We start from the raw sequence: 24658 nt of genomic DNA on the forward strand, positions 1-24658 counted from the left end.
TGACTGGATTTGCAGCACTTCTGAAGTTGCGTAAGTTTTCCTGAATTTGCACTGGGTTGTGTTGTCATTTTGATGAATTTGCTTTGTGTATTTGCGGAACGTTTGTGAAATGTATCACAAGTGTTGTCATTTTGATGAATGTGCTTTATGTATTTACAGCGCGATGGGTCTTCCTGGCAACCGTAGTGGGTGTGGAGCGTGAATCCACCTCCAACTTTGATGTAAATAATTTTTTTTTCTCTCTTGGGCTTTATGTATATTCTTTAGAAAGGCTCTTCTTTTGCCACGTTTTCAATTAAGCGCACATAAAAAAAACACTCACCACATTCTACAATATTTCTTTTGGCCATCGATTAGGAGTGATGTTGGATACTGCCATTCCTGCCATACATACCAGTTTGTTGGAAAACCAAATCAGGTGATTACTGTCGGCCAAACAGCACTAATCTAAATTCTACCAATGCCAAAAGAAGATGACCTTAAGTTGACTGAATAGTGACGAGCAAATGAATCAAGTTTAGACAGACTAACAAACTGGGTATCTGACAAACATATAAAATAAGATGTTATTCTAAGTACAATATTCTTCTCGTGAGGGGTTCTAGACTTGTAATTACTTCTGTTTGAAATGACTCTGCTGAAATCAGTTTTTAACTACTGATCTCAGGGGTGGAATAAGCAGGAAAGGCTCAACAGATGTGTTCATGCAAATTTATAGCTTCTTTGTCTCAGTCTTAGGCTTTGATTGTGTCAGGCATTTACCTCGAGTTACCTTACAAAACATAAATTAATTCAGTATAGTACATTAAAAGAACAGAAAGAGGGAAACAAAACAACTGGAACACAAGAGCAAAGTTAAATACTGATATTTGGGGATAGGTGATAATTGTCCTTTAAGCCATAATAGGTTGGAACATTTTTGTCATACTAATTTCACTTGAGCACTTAGTCTACACATTTATAAATACAAAGAAAGAGTTCTTACAAACAATATAAAGCACACTACTAATTTGTCATATATAAACTGGCTTCTCCTACTACTAACTCAGAAGCACTTTGCTTACACAGCTGATGAAAGACCTCAAAAACATTTCATTACTCAAAGACAAAACATTAGAGAATATTCAAGGAAAACAGACAATGGTTCAAGGCAGATATGACTATGCAATATTTCAAACATCTATGTGCAAATGATTTATTTCAAAGCTTAAGGTTTTGATCACAGAAATCAGGAGTGAAAGACAAGTTAGAGAAAATGTTTATTTGAGGATATGCTATTTAATTTGGGAAGTTCATTGTAGGGAAACATTCGGGAAATTAATGTAGTCTATCCTGTCCACATCTTGGTCAAGGCTGGTGAAGCTGCTTCAAGGCTGAGTGGAATCTTGATCCGCATCTAAGTATTTTTCTGTGCTTGGACTGAAATAGTTTACTCCAAGTGCTGAGCCCTTTGGGCGGATCTGAAAAGTGCTGCTCATAGCCTGGGGGCTTGTAATCCGCAGCGTGAGGGTCGCCAAGCATCTCTCTCACCTTGGGTGAGGCGTCCTTGTGTAAGTACTGATAGGGCTTTTTGCCACTGTTGTCACGTATGTTGCAGTTGGCACCATAATCACGCACCAGAACACTCAGGACTGATTCGTGGCTGTGAATAGCAGCCATGTGTAGTGGGGTGTAGCCGTCGTAGCTCTTGATGTTAACGTCAACCCCTGGCCCACCTTGCTGTGAAAGAAGAAGGATCTTGCGCACTATTTCACTGTTTCCTTGTTTAGCAGCCCAGTGAAGTACTGTGAAGCCAGAAATGAAGTTTCTCTTCTCTGCCAGCTTGATGTCCTGGAGCAGAAGCTGGCAGATTTGATCCTGCTGTCCTGCAGCACACTTCACAAGCCACTCATGTTCTCTTGGCCCTAGAGGGAAGATGACTGACTGCTTTGTATCCACACCTGGTTTGGTGTCTTTGTTGACCCTTTTCAGGGCTGGTGAAGCAGGTGCCACAGAGTGCCTCTGCTTGGTCCTGGCTGATCTGTACAAGTCATATCCATCAGTCACTTCACTTAGACATGCTGCCACAGTCCTTTCAGTTCGTTCATGGGCCATCTTCAAATCTGCCGGAGCAAGTATCATTACTTCTGGATATATATAGAACACATATTGTATGTACTACATACAGCCTGACAAGAGCCTAAAACCTTGTAATAGACTAATAATGCACTAATACTTCAAGTGGTGTTGCATATTTTAAATGAGAGTTTTAGTCACTGCTGATCAAAGGATAAAAGCATTTTCAATAAGTCAGTTTTTGTCCCTTATTGTAAAGATTATTTAGTTTACTGTTTTTTTATACATGAGATTTAAATTAATCCTTTTAGAAAGGCAAGGCCAAAAAGCAGAAAAAATAATCAAATATCCATACCAACTGTAGGACGTTTTTTCCACTCTATCTTCAATTTTTTTAGATTCCACTTCTGCTTTCCTCTTTTGCTTTTCTTTATTAAGTCTCTCCTGGATTCCACCTCCTTTGTATCAATATATTCATTCTCGATACCTCCAGCACACCAGCTCCAGAAACGCCTCATTGTTCGATCTGTCCTCTTCAGTGTCTTTCCACAGACTGATCTGTAAAGGTGTTCATGGGATTCCACTCATGTGTGACATTATGACACGGGACAGAGGGGGTTCTAAAGTTCCAAGAGTGGAGATGAGTTGTTTTTCTTTGAATTTCCTAATTTAATTGCTGCCATAGCAACAACTGACAATGCAAACAGATATGTCATTAATGCAGCGACTCTAACAGATTCCTCAACCTGGATTGATTAACCATGTATGGCTCACCACCGGAGACTGTGATACATATAACATTCCAAAGTGTACTTAATTCTGAGCAAAATCTAACTAGCCTCATTACTGCTGAACTATGAGGGCCCGTTTAAAGAGAAATCAGGGAAACTGTACTTGCACATACATATGAAACATTTTCACATAAATAGCCTACTATTTACATTTGTGCATAATAATTTAAACTTGCATATACATGCACTTGCACATTCAATCATTGATGCGTAAACACAGAGTTGCACTATGCTTGTGTGTGTATGAGTGTGGCTGCTGTCACAGAACGTTTGCCTCCTGCGAGTCACACGGTTTGGCCTGCCACGTGACTTGGGAGTATATGTTTATGGCCATGCCTGCACACACCTGTACCTCATCTTGTTTGTGTATTTAAACCCTTGTTAGTGCGTACAGTATTGTTGATCATTGTTGGTGTAGCCTGTGGATGTCAAGATTAGTCTCGTTATTGTTAAACGTATTCATGTTCATGTTATATGTGAGTGCCGTTATGTTGTATGTAATAAATGTTCGTCCATGTCGATTGAGTCTGTGCATCCTGCTCCCTGCCCTCGGTACTCAGGCCACCTCGTTACAGCTGCGTGTGTGTAAAACAATTTTCAGGGTGCCGGAAGTCATTTCATTGTAACAGCAAGGCAGATATTTAACATGTTTACAGTGTGCATAATAGACAGAGGAAGACTGTTGAACTATTAATATTAGGACAGTTATGACGTTTGTGTAATACGTAATGCTTTCTATCTATAAAGTAGTGCTTCTCTTAATGACAAATGTAACTGTTTTCCCATATATAATTGTGTGCTTTATATTGTTTGTAAGAACTTTTCTTCTCATTTAGAAATATGTGGACTAAGTGATCAGTTTGTCTTATTATTTAATATGCTCAGTCTCACTATTGTTGGCAGATTTCATCACATTATTACGAATGTGGATACGTTATCTTATAATTATAAGCAGTGTGAGATGTGAAGCTAAGTGAATTACATGTGCAGAATTTCTAACAATACCCTGTTTTGTATAGGCTGGCTAGCTGACCACTTAGTAAAATTAAATGTGATTGCTGAGCTTGTTGTAGGTGAGTCAATTTAATTTGATTTCATTGTGTTTAATTTTTAACTCAGATGCATTAATCTGAATATTTTGTGTTCTACCTGCAAGCAAATGCTGACTTAAGCTGTTTTATAGTTAGCTTGAAATAATTGAGGTTCATCGCTGGGTGCTGTTCATTTTTTAATTTTTTTTTGTATTATTGATCAGGAAAAAAAACTACAATGGATGAGATGGACGTTTTCTATGTATGATATGAAATTTGAGTATATGAGTGAATGTTACTCTGTAAATGTATAAGAATATGTAGATAAGATTATTATGAGATCATTATTTATACTCAAACGACTACACTATATGACAACAGCTTCCTTTAATTTATATATTTTATTATATTGTTATTATGGAAGAAGTTGTAACATTTACTGGGAGGTGCATGGCAGAGCGAGACATACCTCCTGTGGGCTTGCTAGCTGACCCCTCAGTGAAATTAAATGTGGTTGCTGAACTTGTTATAGTGTGGAAAATAAAAGGAAACCCCTTTTATTCACAACCTGGTGTACATCATTGAGTGGGACGGAACACAGAGGTCCCACTAGCTACTATTTTACATTCCCATTCAACCTAATGACATTCTATATAATACAACTCTAGTTTCGAGCTAAATACCTACAATTAGATGATTTATTTCAGATCACATACTTTCAAATAAAACAATAAAGGATTCTGGTACTTATTTTTCTAATGACTGTGAGACATTCTAGATACCACAGCATAAGCAGACGGACAAACCGATTATGGCACATGCTCTTGACCAACACAAACCTGACATGATAATTTACATAGTACTAGTTTCTACTTGAAATGTGTTACAAAGACACCTGTTGTTCTTATTCATTTGCTGCTATTCCGATATGCCTCTACCTTTATTTCCTTGTGTTTGCACTGACTGGGTCTATGAAAGCAGGGAGCAGGCATGTGTGTCTGTCAAGGCCATGTGCGTTTGGAAGCACTCTCAATGTCCGGTTAACTGTAGAGATATTCAAGCCTGGTAAACTGTTGTCAGATATTCAAGCTTCAGTGTTAGACAGCAAACATTCCATTGGCCGAGGTTGTCCTGCAAATTACAAACGTTTAGTTTTAAATGACCTCATATGCAATCACAGCTTTATCAAATGAAAATTGAAAAAGAAAGAAAAAATGATGCATTTGGATAGCAGGTCCACATGTGAAGTACAGACTGCATGGATGAGTAAGTCCAAACTGCTGGCATGCATTTTGCTAAAGGCAGTGCGTGCAGGAAAACTGCTATTAGCACGTCCATCGATTTTGAGGTGATTAACATTGCTTTTCTAAGACAGACATCTGTTTTGGACATCTTTTACTTTTAAATCCTATAAATGGTGACCGCTCCATATTATGTGCAATTATTTAAATCTGGATCTTAAAAACATTTTCCTTTGCGCAGGTTTTGATTAAGGATTACAGGTACAGCATCATTTTGTCTTGGCTGCTCATCCATCAGATAAAAATGAATAGCCCATCAAATAAATAGCAAATACCCGGTGTTGTGCAGTGAGCCCAGTCAGCCAAACCCTCTTTGTGAAACAGAAAATCTCAAGTTTGTTTCAACTCTAAGCCAACTAACTGAGTTTTCACTAAACCTGCTTTCTGATACAGGCCCCTGGTTGTACATTTTTAAGTGTTCTAAGTGTTCACTGACCTTTTTTGGCCAACAATGTGGATGTTTACTCAATATGCTTACTAACAGACATGATGAGTACAACTGTGAATTTGTGTGTTTTTAATTATTGTTAGACTGTGTTTGTCTATAATTGTGACTTAGCTCATCAGACCACTATAACAGCTTTGGCTAGGCAACAAAGCTGTAAAAGAGTGATGAGAAAACCAGCAAACAGAAGTGAAAGTAGAAGGAAGGGAAACACAAGGAAAGACCAAGGTAGCTTAAATGTTGTATTATACACAAACACGCACAAACGCACACACGCACGCGCACCCGCACACACACACACACACACACACACACACATACATACATAATGGAGTAGCATCAGGAATAGAGTTTGTTTTTTGTTTTTTGCTTTTAATACCCAAAAAAGTCAATTTTACTTGATGCCATATAGAACTCATGGCACTGCTGTATATTCTCTCCTGTTCTCATGAATTTGCTAAGGTACTGTAGAGCAAGACCGTTGTGCTTTGTAGGTCATTAGAAGGACGTTGTAATAGTAGGTGTCATCATCATTGAATCTGATGACCGAGGACATTATCAGCTCTTCACGATTTCAGCCTGTTATCACACAGCTGTAAATGATAGCGATGGCATGATACCAGTTTTTCTGTACCAATCCAATGTCAACATCCTGTGTTTTAATGTCAACCAATATCAATACTGATCTGATATTTTTTCATTAAAAACCTGCAACAGTAAACATGTTGGTGAATGGTTTGTTTTGGACCAAATAATCTTTTTTTTTTTCTTGCCTGATCTCTCTGGTCCCTCCCAAGGTAGTGCTGGGAAGGTCTCATCAATCTCCCTTCTGCTACTGGCCATCTCATCTCTGCTGATGTTCCCTGAGAAGCAGGTTATTCCTACTGAAAATGACATACAGACAAATTTCAAATTAGCCTAGTGTCCTCAAAGTAAGACCTATACTCCTAAATTTCATTGTACAGAATTAGCTAAAGTATAAAATGCATTGCCATTAAAGTATAGGATCACGACAGTGTAAAACATGTCTATATAAATCTGTGTTGAGATAAAGGGAAAAACACAAAGAAAAAAATAAGTCTTTCAAACCGGACGAATAAATGTCCAAAGAGTGAAATTCAGCACCAGGTGAAAGTTATAGCCACCAAAGATTAAACTTTTTTTTTTCAATCAATATACTTTAAACTAAATGGACCTCTACAAAATAACAAACCTCCATATAATAAATTTGTCAGTTAGCTGGTGCATTTGGACCTCACCATGTTTCTCTTGCACAAGCAGGATTTGATCTACTACACTTGCACATGAACAGCAAAAATATATGAAGATATATTTTTACTAATTAGAGGAACAAAATAATGGAGCTATACATCACTCCCATTAGTCCATGGGCTACCATTAAAGGCTTGACCATTGTGGTCAGATACATGCTCTCTAGACTATATGATGTTTTGGAAACATCTTTTTAGTACTAATATATGGTAAATATGCATTTCATTTCATTTTCAGTTCACTGCAGTTCATTTAAAGTCACTCAGCAATCAGTCCCATGACATAACGGGTCATTAAACATTGTCAGTTTTTTCCAATTTAAGAATGATCATTAGACAAAAAATCTATACATTTAATTTCAAATGATCTGAAGTAAGTAAACAATTGACAATGCCTGTAACAAAAGATTCAAATAATGTTAAAGGTGTTGAACCTTCATGAATCATACTGGTCATACTGGTCAAATCTGATTATACTGGTTGACCAGTGTGGTTATTGCTCATGCTGGTCAACTATCTTGTTCTTATCTTATCTGAAGTGTGATGTTTATAGCTACATGCATACAAAATGTGATTTGAAATAAATAACAATCTAATTGTAGGTATTTTGGATTTTAATCATCATTTTTAAGGCTGCCTACAGCCTAGCATAAATAAATATGCACGAATAGGTCGGTCTTTCATTCTGTATCACGTATATCATAATAAAACCATGGTAACCGAAAAACTTACTTTTCACTTACAAAAGACTTGGCGCTGATCTCAGAAGTCCATCTCCTCCCCGTGTCCTCTGCAAACAGCCATTCTGTTGTTGTGGCAAACTTCCATTGTGTTGTGACTGGATTTGCAGCACTTCTGAAGTTGCGTAAGTTTTCCTGAATTTGCACTGGGTTGTGTTGTCATTTTGATGAATTTGCTTTGTGTATTTGCGGCACGTTTGTGAAATGTATCACAAGTGTTGTCATTTTGATGAATGTGCTTTATGTATTTACAGCGCGATGGGTCTTCCTGGCAACCGTAGTGGGTGTGGAGCGTGAATCCACCTCCAACTTTGATGTAAATAATTTTTTTTTCTCTCTTGGGCTTTATGTATATTCTTTAGAAAGGCTCTTCTTTTGCCACGTTTTCAATTAAGCGCACATGAAAAAAAACACTCACCACATTCTACAACATTTCTTTTGGCCATCGATTAGGAGTGATGTTGGATACTGCCATTCCTGCCATACATACCAGTTTGTTGGAAAACCAAATCAGGTGATTACTGTCGGCCAAACAGCACTAATCTAAATTCTACCAATGCCAAAAGAAGATGACCTTAAGTTGACTGAATAGTGACGAGCAAATGAATCAAGTTTAGACAGACTAACAAACTGGGTATCTGACAAACATATAAAATAAGATGTTATTCTAAGTACAATATTCTTCTCGTGAGGGGTTCTAGACTTGTAGTTACTTCTGTTTGAAATGACTCTGCTGAAATCAGTTTTTAACTACTGATCTCAGGGGTGGAATAAGCAGGAAAGGCTCAACAGATGTGTTCATGCAAATTTATAGCTTCTTTGTCTCAGTCTTAGGCTTTGATTGTGTCAGGCATTTACCTCGAGTTACCTTACAAAACATAAATTAATTCAGTATAGTACATTAAAAGAACAGAAAGAGGGAAACAAAACAACTGGAACACAAGAGCAAAGTTAAATACTGATATTTGGGGATAGGTGATAATTGTCTTTTAAGCCATAATAGGTTGGAACATTTTTGTCATACTAATTTCACCTGAGCACTTAGTCTACACATTTATAAATACAAAGAAAGAGTTCTTACAAACAATATAAAGCACACTACTAATTTTTCATATATAAACTGGCTTCTCCTACTACTAACTCAGAAGAACTTTGCTTACACAGCTGATGAAAGACCTCAAAAACATTTCATTACTCAAAGACAAAACATTAGAGAATATTCAAGGAAAACAGACAATGGTTCAAGGCAGATATGACTATGCAATATTTCAAACATCTATGTGCAAATGATTTATTTCAAAGCTTAAGGTTTTGATCACAGAAATCAGGAGTGAAAGACAAGTTAGAGAAAATGTTTATTTGAGGATATGCTATTTAATTTGGGAAGTTCATTGTAGGGAAACATTCGGGAAATTAATGTAGTCTATCCTGTCCACATCTTGGTCAAGGCTGGTGAAGCTGCTTCAAGGCTGAGTGGAATCTTGATCCGCATCTAAGTATTTTTCTGTGCTTGGACTGAAATAGTTTACTCCAAGTGCTGAGCCCTTTGGGCGGATCTGAAAAGTGCTGCTCATAGCCTGGGGGCTTGTAATCCGCAGCGTGAGGGTCGCCAAGCATCTCTCTCACCTTGGGTGAGGCGTCCTTGTGTAAGTACTGATAGGGCTTTTTGCCACTGTTGTCACGTATGTTGCAGTTGGCACCATAATCACGCACCAGAACACTCAGGACTGATTCGTGGCTGTGAATAGCAGCCATGTGTAGTGGGGTGTAGCCGTCGTAGCTCTTGATGTTAACGTCAACCCCTGGCCCACCTTGCTGTGAAAGAAGAAGGATCTTGCGCACTATTTCACTGTTTCCTTGTTTAGCAGCCCAGTGAAGTACTGTGAAGCCAGAAATGAAGTTTCTCTTCTCTGCCAGCTTGATGTCCTGGAGCAGAAGCTGGCAGATTTGATCCTGCTGTCCTGCAGCACACTTCACAAGCCACTCATGTTCTCTTGGCCCTAGAGGGAAGATGACTGACTGCTTTGTATCCACACCTGGTTTGGTGTCTTTGTTGACCCTTTTCAGGGCTGGTGAAGCAGGTGCCACAGAGTGCCTCTGCTTGGTCCTGGCTGATCTGTACAAGTCATATCCATCAGTCACTTCACTTAGACATGCTGCCACAGTCCTTTCAGTTCGTTCATGGGCCATCTTCAAATCTGCCGGAGCAAGTATCATTACTTCTGGATATATATAGAACACATATTGTATGTACTACATACAGCCTGACAAGAGCCTAAAACCTTGTAATAGACTAATAATGCACTAATACTTCAAGTGGTGTTGCATATTTTAAATGAGAGTTTTAGTCACTGCTGATCAAAGGATAAAAGCATTTTCAATAAGTCAGTTTTTGTCCCTTATTGTAAAGATTATTTAGTTTACTGTTTTTTTATACATGAGATTTAAATTAATCCTTTTAGAAAGGCAAGGCCAAAAAGCAGAAAAAATAATCAAATATCCATACCAACTGTAGGACGTTTTTTCCACTCTATCTTCAATTTTTTTAGATTCCACTTCTGCTTTCCTCTTTTGGTTTTCTTTATTAAGTCTCTCCTGGATTCCACCTCCTTTGTATCAATATATTCATTCTCGATACCTCCAGCACACCAGCTCCAGAAACGCCTCATTGTTCGATCTGTCCTCTTCAGTGTCTTTCCACAGACTGATCTGTAAAGGTGTTCATGGGATTCCACTCATGTGTGACATTATGACACGGGACAGAGGGGGTTCTAAAGTTCCAAGAGTGGAGATGAGTTGTTTTTCTTTGAATTTCCTAATTTAATTGCTGCCATAGCAACAACTGACAATGCAAACAGATATGTCATTAATGCAGCGACTCTAACAGATTCCTCAACCTGGATTGATTAACCATGTATGGCTCACCACCGGAGACTGTGATACATATAACATTCCAAAGTGTACTTAATTCTGAGCAAAATCTAACTAGCCTCATTACTGCTGAACTATGAGGGCCCGTTTAAAGAGAAATCAGGGAAACTGTACTTGCACATACATATGAAACATTTTCACATAAATAGCCTACTATTTACATTTGTGCATAATAATTTAAACTTGCATATACATGCACTTGCACATTCAATCATTGATGCGTAAACACAGAGTTGCACTATGCTTGTGTGTGTATGAGTGTGGCTGCTGTCACAGAACGTTTGCCTCCTGCGAGTCACACGGTTTGGCCTGCCACGTGACTTGGGAGTATATGTTTATGGCCATGCCTGCACACACCTGTACCTCATCTTGTTTGTGTATTTAAACCCTTGTTAGTGCGTACAGTATTGTTGATCATTGTTGGTGTAGCCTGTGGATGTCAAGATTAGTCTCGTTATTGTTAAACGTATTCATGTTCATGTTATATGTGAGTGCCGTTATGTTGTATGTAATAAATGTTCGTCCATGTCGATTGAGTCTGTGCATCCTGCTCCCTGCCCTCGGTACTCAGGCCACCTCGTTACAGCTGCGTGTGTGTAAAACAATTTTCAGGGTGCCGGAAGTCATTTCATTGTAACAGCAAGGCAGATATTTAACATGTTTACAGTGTGCATAATAGACAGAGGAAGACTGTTGAACTATTAATATTAGGACAGTTATGACGTTTGTGTAATACGTAATGCTTTCTATCTATAAAGTAGTGCTTCTCTTAATGACAAATGTAACTGTTTTCCCATATATAATTGTGTGCTTTATATTGTTTGTAAGAACTTTTCTTCTCATTTAGAAATATGTGGACTAAGTGATCAGTTTGTCTTATTATTTAATATGCTCAGTCTCACTATTGTTGGCAGATTTCATCACATTATTACGAATGTGGATACGTTATCTTATAATTATAAGCAGTGTGAGATGTGAAGCTAAGTGAATTACATGTGCAGAATTTCTAACAATACCCTGTTTTGTATAGGCTGGCTAGCTGACCACTTAGTAAAATTAAATGTGATTGCTGAGCTTGTTGTAGGTGAGTCAATTTAATTTGATTTCATTGTGTTTAATTTTTAACTCAGATGCATTAATCTGAATATTTTGTGTTCTACCTGCAAGCAAATGCTGACTTAAGCTGTTTTATAGTTAGCTTGAAATAATTGAGGTTCATCGCTGGGTGCTGTTCATTTTTTAATTTTTTTTTGTATTATTGATCAGGAAAAAAAACTACAATGGATGAGATGGACGTTTTCTATGTATGATATGAAATTTGAGTATATGAGTGAATGTTACTCTGTAAATGTATAAGAATATGTAGATAAGATTATTATGAGATCATTATTTATACTCAAACGACTACACTATATGACAACAGCTTCCTTTAATTTATATATTTTATTATATTGTTATTATGGAAGAAGTTGTAACATTTACTGGGAGGTGCATGGCAGAGCGAGACATACCTCCTGTGGGCTTGCTAGCTGACCCCTCAGTGAAATTAAATGTGGTTGCTGAACTTGTTATAGTGTGGAAAATAAAAGGAAACCCCTTTTATTCACAACCTGGTGTACATCATTGAGTGGGACGGAACACAGAGGTCCCACTAGCTACTATTTTACATTCCCATTCAACCTAATGACATTCTATATAATACAACTCTAGTTTCGAGCTAAATACCTACAATTAGATGATTTATTTCAGATCACATACTTTCAAATAAAACAATAAAGGATTCTGGTACTTATTTTTCTAATGACTGTGAGACATTCTAGATACCACAGCATAAGCAGACGGACAAACCGATTATGGCACATGCTCTTGACCAACACAAACCTGACATGATAATTTACAGAGTACTAGTTTCTACTTGAAATGTGTTACAAAGACACCTGTTGTTCTTATTCATTTGCTGCTATTCCGATATGCCTCTACCTTTATTTCCTTGTGTTTACACTGACTGGGTCTATGAAAGCAGGGAGCAGGCATGTGTGTCTGTCAAGGCCATGTGCGTTTGGAAGCACTCTCAATGTCCGGTTAACTGTAGAGATATTCAAGCCTGGTAAACTGTTGTCAGATATTCAAGCTTCAGTGTTAGACAGCAAACATTCCATTGGCCGAGGTTGTCCTGCAAATTACAAACGTTTAGTTTTAAATGACCTCATATGCAATCACAGCTTTATCAAATGAAAATTGAAAAAGAAAGAAAAAATGATGCATTTGGATAGCAGGTCCACATGTGAAGTACAGACTGCATGGATGAGTAAGTCCAAACTGCTGGCATGCATTTTGCTAAAGGCAGTGCGTGCAGGAAAACTGCTATTAGCACGTCCATCGTTTTTGAGGTGATTAACATTGCTTTTCTAAGACAGACATCTGTTTTGGACATCTTTTACTTTTAAATCCTATAAATGGTGACCGCTCCATATTATGTGCAATTATTTAAATCTGGATCTTAAAAACATTTTCCTTTGTGCAGGTTTTGATTAAGGATTACAGGTACAGCATCATTTTGTCTTGGCTGCTCATCCATCAGATAAAAATGAATAGCCCATCAAATAAATAGCAAATACCCGGTGTTGTGCAGTGAGCCCAGTCAGCCAAACCCTCTTTGTGAAACAGAAAATCTCAAGTTTGTTTCAACTCTAAGCCAACTAACTGAGTTTTCACTAAACCTGCTTTCTGATACAGGCCCCTGGTTGTACATTTTTAAGTGTTCTAAGTGTTCACTGACCTTTTTTGGCCAACAATGTGGATGTTTACTCAATATGCTTACTAACAGACATGATGAGTACAACTGTGAATTTGTGTGTTTTTAATTATTGTTAGACTGTGTTTGTCTATAATTGTGACTTAGCTCATCAGACCACTATAACAGCTTTGGCTAGGCAACAAAGCTGTAAAAGAGTGATGAGAAAACCAGCAAACAGAAGTGAAAGTAGAAGGAAGGGAAACACAAGGAAAGACCAAGGTAGCTTAAATGTTGTATTATACACAAACACGCACAAACGCACACACGCACGCGCACCCGCGCACACACACACACACACACACACACACACACACACACACACACACATAATGGAGTAGTATCAGGAATAGAGTTTGTTTTTTGTTTTTTGCTTTTAATACCCAAAAAAGTCAATTTTACCTGATGCCATATAGAACTCATGGCACTGCTGTATATTCTCTCCTGTTCTCATGAATTTGCTAAGGTACTGTAGAGCAAGACCGTTGTGCTTTGTAGGTCATTAGAAGGACGTTGTAATAGTAGGTGTCATCATCACTGAATCTGATGCCCGAGGACATTATCAGCTCTTCACGATTTCAGCCTGTTATCACACAGCTGTAAATAATAGCGATGGCATGATACCAGTTTTTCTGTACCAATCCAATGTCAACATCCTGTGTTTTAATGTCACCCAATATCAATACTGATCTGATATTTTTTCATTAAAAACCTGCAACAGTAAACATGTTGGTGAATGGTTTGTTATGGACCAAATAATCTTTTTTTTTTCTTGCCTGAACTCTCTGGTCCCTCCCAAGGTAGTGCTGGGAAGGTCTCATCAATCTCCCCTCTGCCACTGGCCATCTCATCTCTGCTGATGTTCCCTGAGAAGCAGGTTATTCCTGCTGAAAATGACATACAGACAAATTTCAAATTAGCCTAGTGTCCTCAAAGTAAGACCTATACTCCTAAATTTCATTGTACAGAATTAGCTACAGTATAAAATGCATTGCCATTAAAGGGTAGGATCACCACAGTGTAAAACATGTCTATACAAATCTGTATTGAGATAAAGGGAAAAACACAAAGAAAAAAATAAGTCTTTCAAACCGGACGAATAAATGTCCGAGTGAAATTCAGCACCAGGTGAAAGTTACAGCCACCAAAGATTAAACTTTTTTTTTAAATCAATATACTTTAAACTAAATGGACCTCTACAAAATAACAAACCTCCATATAATAAATTTGTCAGTTAGCTGGTGCATTTGGACCTCACCATGTTTCTCTTGCACAAGCTGGATTTGATCTACTGCACTTGCACATGAACAGTAAAAACATATGAAGATATATTTTTACTAATGAAAGGAACAAAATAATGGAGCTATACATCACTCCCATTAGTCCATGGGCTACCATTAAAGGCTTGACCATTGTGGTCAGATACATGCTCTCTGGACTATATGATGTTTTGGAAACGTCTTTTTAGTACAAATATATGGTAAATAGGCATTTCATTTCATTTTCAGTTCACTGCAGTTCATTTAAAGTCACTCAGCAATCAGTCTCATGACATAACGGGTCATTAAACATTGTCAGTTTTTCCCAATTTAAGAATGATCATTAGACAAAAACTCTAATCTACACATTCCATTTCAAATGATCTGAAGTAAGTAAACAATTAACAATGCCTGTAACAAAAGATTCAAATAATGTTAAAGATGTTGAACCTTCATGAATCTGTCCATAGCCATGAGGACATAGAGGTTCCCGGTATTGGTGGTAGGAAAAGGGCCAAGGACAGACGATGGTGACTGTCTCCATGGATACACTAAAGCAGAGAGACTGAAACAGGGTCTTTCCTCAGTCTTGCACACCTGGGGCACACGGTTGCACTGCAGCACCAGGTAGGCGGCAGGCGGAGCTGGGCACGCAGCTCTGCTCTCTAACTTATGTAAGGTTGCCCTCCTGATGAGCAGCGGATTGTGGCAGCTCAGGTCTTGCTGGTGCCGGGAAGCTTCGATCTTGGAGTCATGCTGGCGGTCTGACTTTAGGCTCTCCAGGTCCTGGTAGAGGACCTCACCCACTTCTGGCCTGGTGTAAAATGTGGAGTTCACCTCACTGTCCTTGTCTTGCACCTTTCCTGGTACTTCCCTGACATGTTTGTGGGGGACATGCAGGGTCACACCAGGCTTGGGGCTTTTTTGTTTGAAAGCAGGCAGCTTTGGGTGGAGGGTGGGTAGCCCTGAGATGGATAGAGCTGGTGGAATGTGATCAGCCTTCACACCCACACCAACGCTCTTGGTGTCTGGCTCTACAACCAGAGAAGGGAATTGAGTGTGGCTGCATCACTGACCTTCAAGGAGTCTGCCTGTTGACTTTTCACCATTTTTTCCATCGGTGGCCTTTGGCAGTGCCGCTAATCTTGTGCCCTTGCCGGGCTTTCTCAGGTTTTGAGAGACTTGTGGTTTATATTCCTTCCTCTGGGGGAAAATCTCTGGGAAATGGTGGCTGCTTTCTCCCCTGTGTGAGTCAATAAAACGAAAAGGAGAATATTCGGGTTTACCATTGCCTCCGTAGGTCTGTTGGGTGGAGCTGGGATGTTCTTCACATCAGGGAAAACATTCTTCTTTGTACTTCCAGCTCCCCTCATGGTGATCTCACTGGGGAAAACTAGAAAATATATTAAATCTTTAAATACTTTATAAATAAACATTAAATTATACCTCTATAAACTTGTATTATTCTATGCAACATTCTCTTAATGCAAATAACACATACATAAAAAAGATAGTACAAAGTACATAGTACAAAAAGTGCATATTAATAATAGTGATCATTTTGATATTATTTGAAGTTTAGCAATTGATATCCCACTAAATATATATTAATACACATTCTCTGAAATTAAACTATACAGCATTCTCCTTATCTAGGCTAAACAACACATAAATAAAACAGAAATATTAAATAATTTGTAAGTATATTTGCCCTCTCAGTGCCCATGGACCACCAGATCTACACCTTTACCTAAGATGGGAAGTAGTTAATAAAATGCCTGACTGAGTCTTGAACCTTTACAGAAAGGTTATTCCAGTGTGGGAGCTTTATTGGAAAAGGCTCTGCCGCCTGTGGTAGATTTTCTTATTCTTGGTATTAGTAAAGAGCCCCCACCTTTTGATCTAAGCAGATGTGGTGCATCGTAATGCACTAGGAGTTCTCTAGGTACTGTGTGGCATACCCATTCAGTGCTTTGTAGTTCATTAGAAGTATTTTATAATCAACATGAAATTTTACTGGGAGCCAATATAAAGTAGCTAAAATAGGAGTGATGTGATCAAATTTTCTAGTTCTAGTAAGAACTCTGGCTGCTGCATTTTGAACTAGCTGAAGCTTGTTTAGGCACTTAATGGTACAGCCAGATAGTAAACCATTACAGTAGTCCAATTCGGAAGTGGTACATGCATGGACTAGTTTTGTGCATCATGTGAGGAGAGCATGTTCCTAATCTTTGACATGTTCCTGAGGTGGAGAAAGGTGGTCCTAGAAATATTATTTACATGAGCTTCGAACGAGAGACTGGGATCCATAATAACTTTAAGATCTTTAACAGAGAAGATGTGATTGGGAGATCATTGAGGTTCACTGAGTAATTAGAGAGCAAGGACCTAGCTGTCTCTGGGCCTAATAAATGCACCTCTGTTTTGTCAGGATAAAGTAAGAGAAAGTACCTCAACATTCAGCATCTGATATCTTTTATGCATATGTCAATAATGCTAAGATGAAATAGGTCCTGTGGTTTGGCTGAGACATATAGCTGAGTATCATCTGCATAGCAGTGAAAAGTAGAACAGTGTTTACGTATAATGTCACCAAGAGGTAGCATATATAAAGAAAAAAACAAAGGTTCTACATCATTGTGGGAAACCATAACTAACATTGTTATATGCTGAGAAGTCTCCATTTATGTTAACAAAATGGTAGCGACTGGCTAGATAATCCCCTAATCCCAACAACATTTTTGAGTCTATGTAGTAAAATGATGTGATCTAGTGTCAAATAATATAAGCAAAGAGACATAACCCTGGTCAGAAGCCAACAACAGGTTATTGACTACTTTAATTAGTGCTGTCTCTGTACTATGATTAGGCCTAAACCCTGACTGAAAGACTTAGTTTATCTGATTCAGATTCAGATATGACCTTAGCTACTGAGCTACAGCTTTTTCTAGGATCTTGGAAATAAATGAAAGGTTTAAGATTGGCCAATAGTTTGACAGCTCACATTCTTTTGATAAATGGTCTAATTACTGATAACTTGAATGGTTTAGGAACATAGCCAATGTTCAAGGAGGAGTTTATTAAATTTAGTAAAGGTTCAGTTATTTCAGGTAGGATTTCCTTAAGGAAGTGTGAGGGCAGTGACTCTAGTAAGCAATTGGAGGATTTTGAGCACGAGATCAGAGATGTAGGTTCTGGGTCTTGGATCGGTGTAAAGGATTCTAGAGTTGTTTTGGCTTGGTTGTTTTGATCTCTAAGTAGCTGCTGGATGTCATGTTAATACTATTAATGTTATCTCTAATGTGCTTACTTTTCTCCTTAAAGACATTCATGAACTCATTACTACTCTGTGATGTTGTAATCTGAGTATTGGAGTGACTTTTATTTCTAAGTAGATGTGCAATTGTACTAAAAAGAAATATAGGATTATTTTGGTTATTTTCTATTAGGGTCGAGAGATAAGCTGTTGGAGTGTTCATAAGTGCTTTTCTGTACTTGAGAAGGCTCTCCTTCCATGCAAGCTGGAAGACTACAAGCTTAGTGTGGCACCATTTATGTTCTATTTTTTGAGTGTTGTACAAATTTTTGTCCATAATTCTTTTATTCTTAAGTGGAGCAACAGCAAAACTGGCCTAAGATCAGTGAAACAAGGATGAACTTGTTCTTTTGACATGCATTTGGGATGTGGTACATTAATTTGTCCACTAGAGGGGGGATGTATTACTGTAGATGTTTTAAAGGGCCAGCGTGTCAATGAATATTAACAACTTGAGTACAAAAGAGTGACCCCCCAGTCATGACCTGAACTTGTCATGTGATGGTAAAACCAAAAAAGGGCGCTTATTTGTTAATTTATTTATTCATTCTCTTGTTCTGTGTTCTGCCTGTCAGATGCTGCAGGGTAGGCCGTGGACCCAGAAGCGATAGAGACAGGTGTACTCTGGGTGACCCCAGTTACTGTGGACCGGTAGTTCCACCAGGCAGTACACCTCATTGGGAGACTCCTGCAAACAACACATCGTATTCTAATATATCACTACATACTACAATATTATATAACATTATAACATGGACACTATAACACTATAATACATCACACATAATCCCTTCACAAACACACATGCACACCAAAGACAATCCTTGTCCAAACACACACATGCACACACACGTGTGCTTGCACACAAACACACACTGTAATGCATTGTTCTTTACATATTTTCTGGAGGACAGAAAGAGCAGCAGTAAATGCTTTGTCAATATTTTATCATCAAAATATCCATATTTTACAGCATAATATAAAACACATAAGTATTGTACTTATACAAATACTGCACACATACCTACTCAGTTATATGTACAGCAGATATTGCTTATAGTAGTGTGTGTGTGTGTGTGTGTGTGTGTGTGTGTGTGTGTGTGTGTGTGTGTGTGTGTGTGTGTGTGAATATGTAAAGTATATATAAATACATTAAATACACTAACACCAATAATACATTATTAATAATATTAACACTCCTAGCATTACAACAGTGCTAACATTATTGGAATAAAAAGTGATGTGTAAATATTTCCATCTTTCTGTGTTTTGGTGAGTGACTGTACAACTTTCTTACAGGAAGTTGGTAGATCTGGATGGGTTCTCTGTCTTGGTCATAAGTAAATGTTCCAAGAGGTTTTCCTTCCTCGTTTTCATGTGTCAGTCCAAGGGAAGTGCAGGAGTGTATATGAATGTGAAGACATTACACCTTGGAACCCCTTAAACAGGAGCAGCTCTATCAAGAGATGACATTATTAATTAAAACTATTAATTAAAACTATTATTGTGCTTTCATTGGCTACATTTATTTAACATTGGTTAAAATACACTATTTTAAAAACCCACACAGCATAATGCATAAAATTAGATGCACATGCATAACAAAATCATTACAGCAGCCTCAGGCAACATTGGTGTTGTGTGTGTGTGTGGGTATGTGTGTGTTTTTATGACTCACATGAACGGTGAAGTCCTTTGGAGTGCTGTTTATGTGTCCAGTGGGTGACACGTTACGAGGGATGTGTTCCAAGGTAACGTGGGTAATCTGGACGGGGTAGGACAGAGCGATAACCAGGAAACTTTGGGAACCACGGACCGCCCGGCAGTTAACAGGGTAGACCTCAGGCTGGAGAGAGAGAGAGAGAGAGAGAGAGAGAGAGAGAGAAGAATTTTGAAACAGTAGGTTTATTATCAGTATGTGTTCTAGGACATAGGAGGCATCCAATAAACGTGTGTGGTTTCGATCCTGCAGTGACTCTTCAGCCAGTGAGAGTACTCACATCCAGAGGGGCTCAGACAGATGTGTGAAGGTGCGTGGGATCAATCAGTGTGCAACAGTTGTGCAGTGAGTAAGAGATACCAGTCCCATGCTCCTGTAAAAAATAACACACCTGTCACTAAAGCCCCTGTCAGTTACACACGTCACTAACATGCCAGTCATCAAAAAATCTGTTACCAGTACACCTGCTGTCATTTCCTAACTGCTACCAGCAGACCTGTCAGCTTACACTGCATCAGTACATGTGCGTTTCTGTCATTGTGCCTTTTGTGTGTTGAGTGCAAATTTCTTTCTCCACACGGGAGCTCGGACATGAGATGATTTGAGATGTAGTGACTCAGGAATGCAGACTCACTAAAACCCATCAATAGGAGGAAAAGGAGGAGAAGGAGAGCCTTCCTCACACCTGCACTGCGTCTGTGGAGAGACAGAGAGAGAACATGGCTATGCAGAGTGCAGAGTTGCATACACAAACATGCTCATATACACTCACGTACAGACACGCACATATACATGTTCACATGCACACACACGCATGTCCACACACAAATGTACCTGCTGAACAGAAAAACATCAAGCAGAGAGATTCCAGAGGTCAGACTGTACCATGCTGTTCCCATCAACAAGTAGAGCACTGCAAAGGCACGAGCTAAACAAACAAACAAACAATACATCATTCAAACAGGTGATAATGATGATGATAAGGTCTGTTTAATATGGTGAGGAGTGAGCGCTTTTCAGAACCCAAACTCTGCCTCAGCTGAAGCCTGAACAGAACCTGAGAGAAGTTAGATTCTCTGTCTAACTGTCTCTCTCTCTCTCTCTCTCTCTCTCTCTCTCTCTCTCTCTCTCTCTCTCTCTCTCTCTCTCTCTCTCTCTCTCTCTCTCTCTCTCTCACACACACACACACACACACACACACACACACACACACACACACTCACTGGACTCTGTGCTCTGTGGGTAGTCGCCATCCTCTGATGAGGATTTTCCTGAGGAGAAGTTTGCTGGCTCTGTGACAAGGTGGGGAGGAGATGATGCCTTTAGCTGCTCCAAAGCTGCCTGGAGGCTGGATCTCAGATGGAAAATCTGACGCTGGTGCTGAGAGTTGATACTGGGGGGACAAAATGCAAAAAGTCCTAAACATTCGCGCAATAAGTGGTTTAATGAGTGAGCTGAGATAAAGGAAGAGAAAAGGCCCTCTTACTTCTTCACTTTAACTCGCAGTGCCTGCATATTTCTTTGAAGTGTCTGCACACACAAAAACACAAATACACACACAGTCATTTCAGAGAATTATAGCTGATATTGGTGCTGTCAAACCCTTATTTCCATTTTTTACATTTTTAGTTCAAGTGCCAATTCATTACAGTAATTTACAAGTACTGAAAGTAATTCTCTGGCTGGTATTGTCATCTAAGTGATACATTATTTTTTATTTCAGGATATCTTGCTTTACTCATTTGTTATGTATTCTGTATTCTGCTGGGTGATACTGTAGAGTGATTTTATTATATTGTACACCTGACAGTCCACACCATTCATTTGAAAAACAATCCTTTGTGCTCCACTGAATTATTATGACGCTCTCCCTCTCTGACTCTCATATTCTTTCTCTCACTCTTTTCCTCTCTCTCTCTCTCTCTCTCTCTCTCTCTCTCTCTCTGTCTCTCATTTTCTCACCAGCATGGCCTCCATGTTTCTCGCTCTGTCCTCAGACCACTTCATCATCTCGTCCCTGATAGCTGACAACTTCACACTGAGCACATGATTCTGCAGGCAGCACCAGAGAGAGAGAGAGAGAGAGAGAGAGAGAGAGAGAGAGAGAGCAAGAGAGAGAAGAATGTTGAAATAGTGGGTTTATTACCTGTGAGTAGTATAAAACAGTATTTTTTCTAGGACATAGGAGGCATCCAATAAACGTGTGTGGTGTCAGTCCTGCAGTGACTCTTCAACCAATGAGAGTACTCACATCCAGAGGGGCTTGGACAGGTGTGTTGAGCTGCGTGGGATCAACTGTGGTCTTTTCTTCAGTGTCTAACATTTGAGTACTGACAAAGGGGTACCAGTACCATGCTCCTGTAAAAAATAACACACCTGTCACTAAAGCCCCTGTCAGCTACACACGTCACTAACACTGTAGTCATCAAATCATCTGTTATGAATACAGCTGCCGTCATTTACTAACTGTTCCGGCACACCTGTCAGCTTACACTGCATCGGTACATGTGTGTTTCTGTCTTTGTGCTTTTGGTGTGCTGCATGTAATTTTTTTTCACCACACAGGAGCTCGGACATGAGATGACTTGAAATGTAGTGACTCAGAAAAGCAGACTCACCAAAAAGCAGCAAGAGGAGGAAGAGGAGGAGGAGGAGGATAGCCTTCCTCACACCTGCAGTGTGTCTGGGGAGAGACAGAGGGAGAACATAGCAATGCAGAGTACAGAGTTGTCTATACAAACACAAACATGCACATACACACTCGTGTACACACATATACACATTCACATGCACACACAAACTTACCTGCTGAGCAGAAAAACATCAAGCCGAGAGATTTCAGAGGTCAGGCTGTGTCATGCTGTTCCCAGCCACCAGTACAGCAATACAAAGGCACGAGCTAAACAAACAATACATCATTAAAACAAGTGATAATGATGCTTTTTCCACAGTAACCACAAAATACAGCAGAAGGTAAATGTTTCATGAAAACATGGGACAAGCTGATGCTACTGCAGTACTAATTTACTACTGCTTTAGCATTGTTTTAGTATAGCTATAGTATAGTTTTAAAATAGCTTTAGTATAGCGTTAGTGCCGCTTTAACACTGCTTTAGTAACAGTTCAATGAAGTACAATGAAGCAAATTCAATCTGACTAGGGGAGTTGGAGGTGGAATTTAAATATCTGGTGCGCAAGAGGTATATGATGAGTATTAGGTATATGGTGAGTATTAAGTAAATCTAAATGTGCACTGACCTTTTCTGGCCAACACTGTGGACGTTTACTCACTGCGCTTAATAACAGACATGATCAGTACAACTGTGCATTTGTGTGTGTTTGTCTATAATTGTGACTTAGATCATTGTTAGATACTAGAGCCTTTCTGTCTTCAGGCACCCAATACTAGGTCTCTGCCTAGCAGCCATGACATGACTGCTTGACCGCGAGCTGGTCACCCGAGGTCATCCGCAGATAACATCTTTACTAACCTTGTCTTTTTCTTTTCTACGTAGACCCTTAGAACATTCCTCACTTTTCCCCGTCATCCTGTAGATGTAGATAGTAGATATAGGACACATATATACTCTGTGCTTCCCTCAATAAAGTGGAACCCTTGATTCACTACCCTGGTGCCAGTGTCTCTTGACTTCCCCAGATCGATCTGACTACAGAGGATGGAGGGCATAGGGTAACTTGGAAGAGATCAGACCTGAAGGACTGGTCACTTTGAACCAGTTTCTAACAGTCTGGGTCAGAAGTGGGATACTGTGCAGGTAAGTGACACCCTAGTATTTAATGTGTCTTCTTCCTGCTCAATATCTCTGTGCTTAAATTTAGTTTAAATTTAATTTAGGTGCGTTTTTGTCTCAAATAAGGTGGAAGAAATCTCGTCCATTGGTACGAGCCGAATGTTGAATTTTGTATTTGTTATCCTGCCTGTTGAAAAGGTGGAAGAAATCTCGTCTATTGGCACGAGTTGAATTATGTGTACAATGTGTAAAGATTTGTTATCCTGCCTGAGACTTATTGAAACACAATTTACTGTTTATTGGTGAACCCTCCCTGCTCTGTACCTATTTGAGAGCTCTTTGTATAGTTGTATACTCGTTGTGATTTTGTTGGGTGACCCATGGGTTCCGGTGTTAGTTATGTAAAACCCAAAAAGGGGGAAACCCCAAAGGATTGGATGTTTCAGTGTGGTTTGGGCTCACATTGTGATCTGTACATTGATAGTCTGGCTGGTTGGACTGAATGTGCTGGGTTTAGACACTATCCATGTACAGGCTCGTTTGAAAGGGAGTTTATAGTGCTTAGTGCTATGTTTATTTATGAGGGATATGGGGAGCCTAGCTGGGATTTTCAATATATGAAGAATTCTTGGCAGACCTGGAGTAAGGCCAAGCCAGTGTGGGACAAGCCGCATGGTGTAAAACCCAATAAGACTCCTGGGTCTGAAATAGTCATTTTTGCTGCCACACAGCTGAAAGGATCCCCTCCTCCACTTGTGAAGCATGCACTGATAAGAGAGGTTGCTGCTCAGGCAGATGTTTCTGTGTCGAAGGCCACACACACATCTGAGCTGAATCAGTAAGCTGAGAGGGGGACTTCTGGAGGAGGAGCGGATGGCAAGCCGCACCTGCCCTCTATACTAACCTCGCCTCTCTACAGCAGGGTGAGACTTCGGCGCACGGCTCCAGCCACCCCATGAATATTTCTACTCCATTCATGATACTGGGTGAGAAACTGTGTAGAGTTATGCCTCCTAGCATGACTGATATTAAAAATAGGTGGCTATCACATTTTTGTAGATGATTCATGTTAATGCCCCTTCATGCACATATGCTATGTCCTTGATGTGTGAAGCTGTCTCCATGTTTTCTCATTGCTTGGTGCCGAATGATATCGATCTGTGTTTCTTACAAACTCAGGGTACACAACAGGACTGCTCTCACTGGGTTGATTAGGGCTGTAGTCCTGATAAAAATGGTCTAATCCGTGACC

The sequence above is a fragment of the Electrophorus electricus genome, chromosome 1 (genome assembly GCF_041902795.1).
Source record: "Electrophorus electricus isolate QZ-2024a chromosome 1, ASM4190279v1, whole genome shotgun sequence".
NCBI classification, from domain to species: domain Eukaryota; kingdom Metazoa; phylum Chordata; class Actinopteri; order Gymnotiformes; family Gymnotidae; genus Electrophorus; species Electrophorus electricus.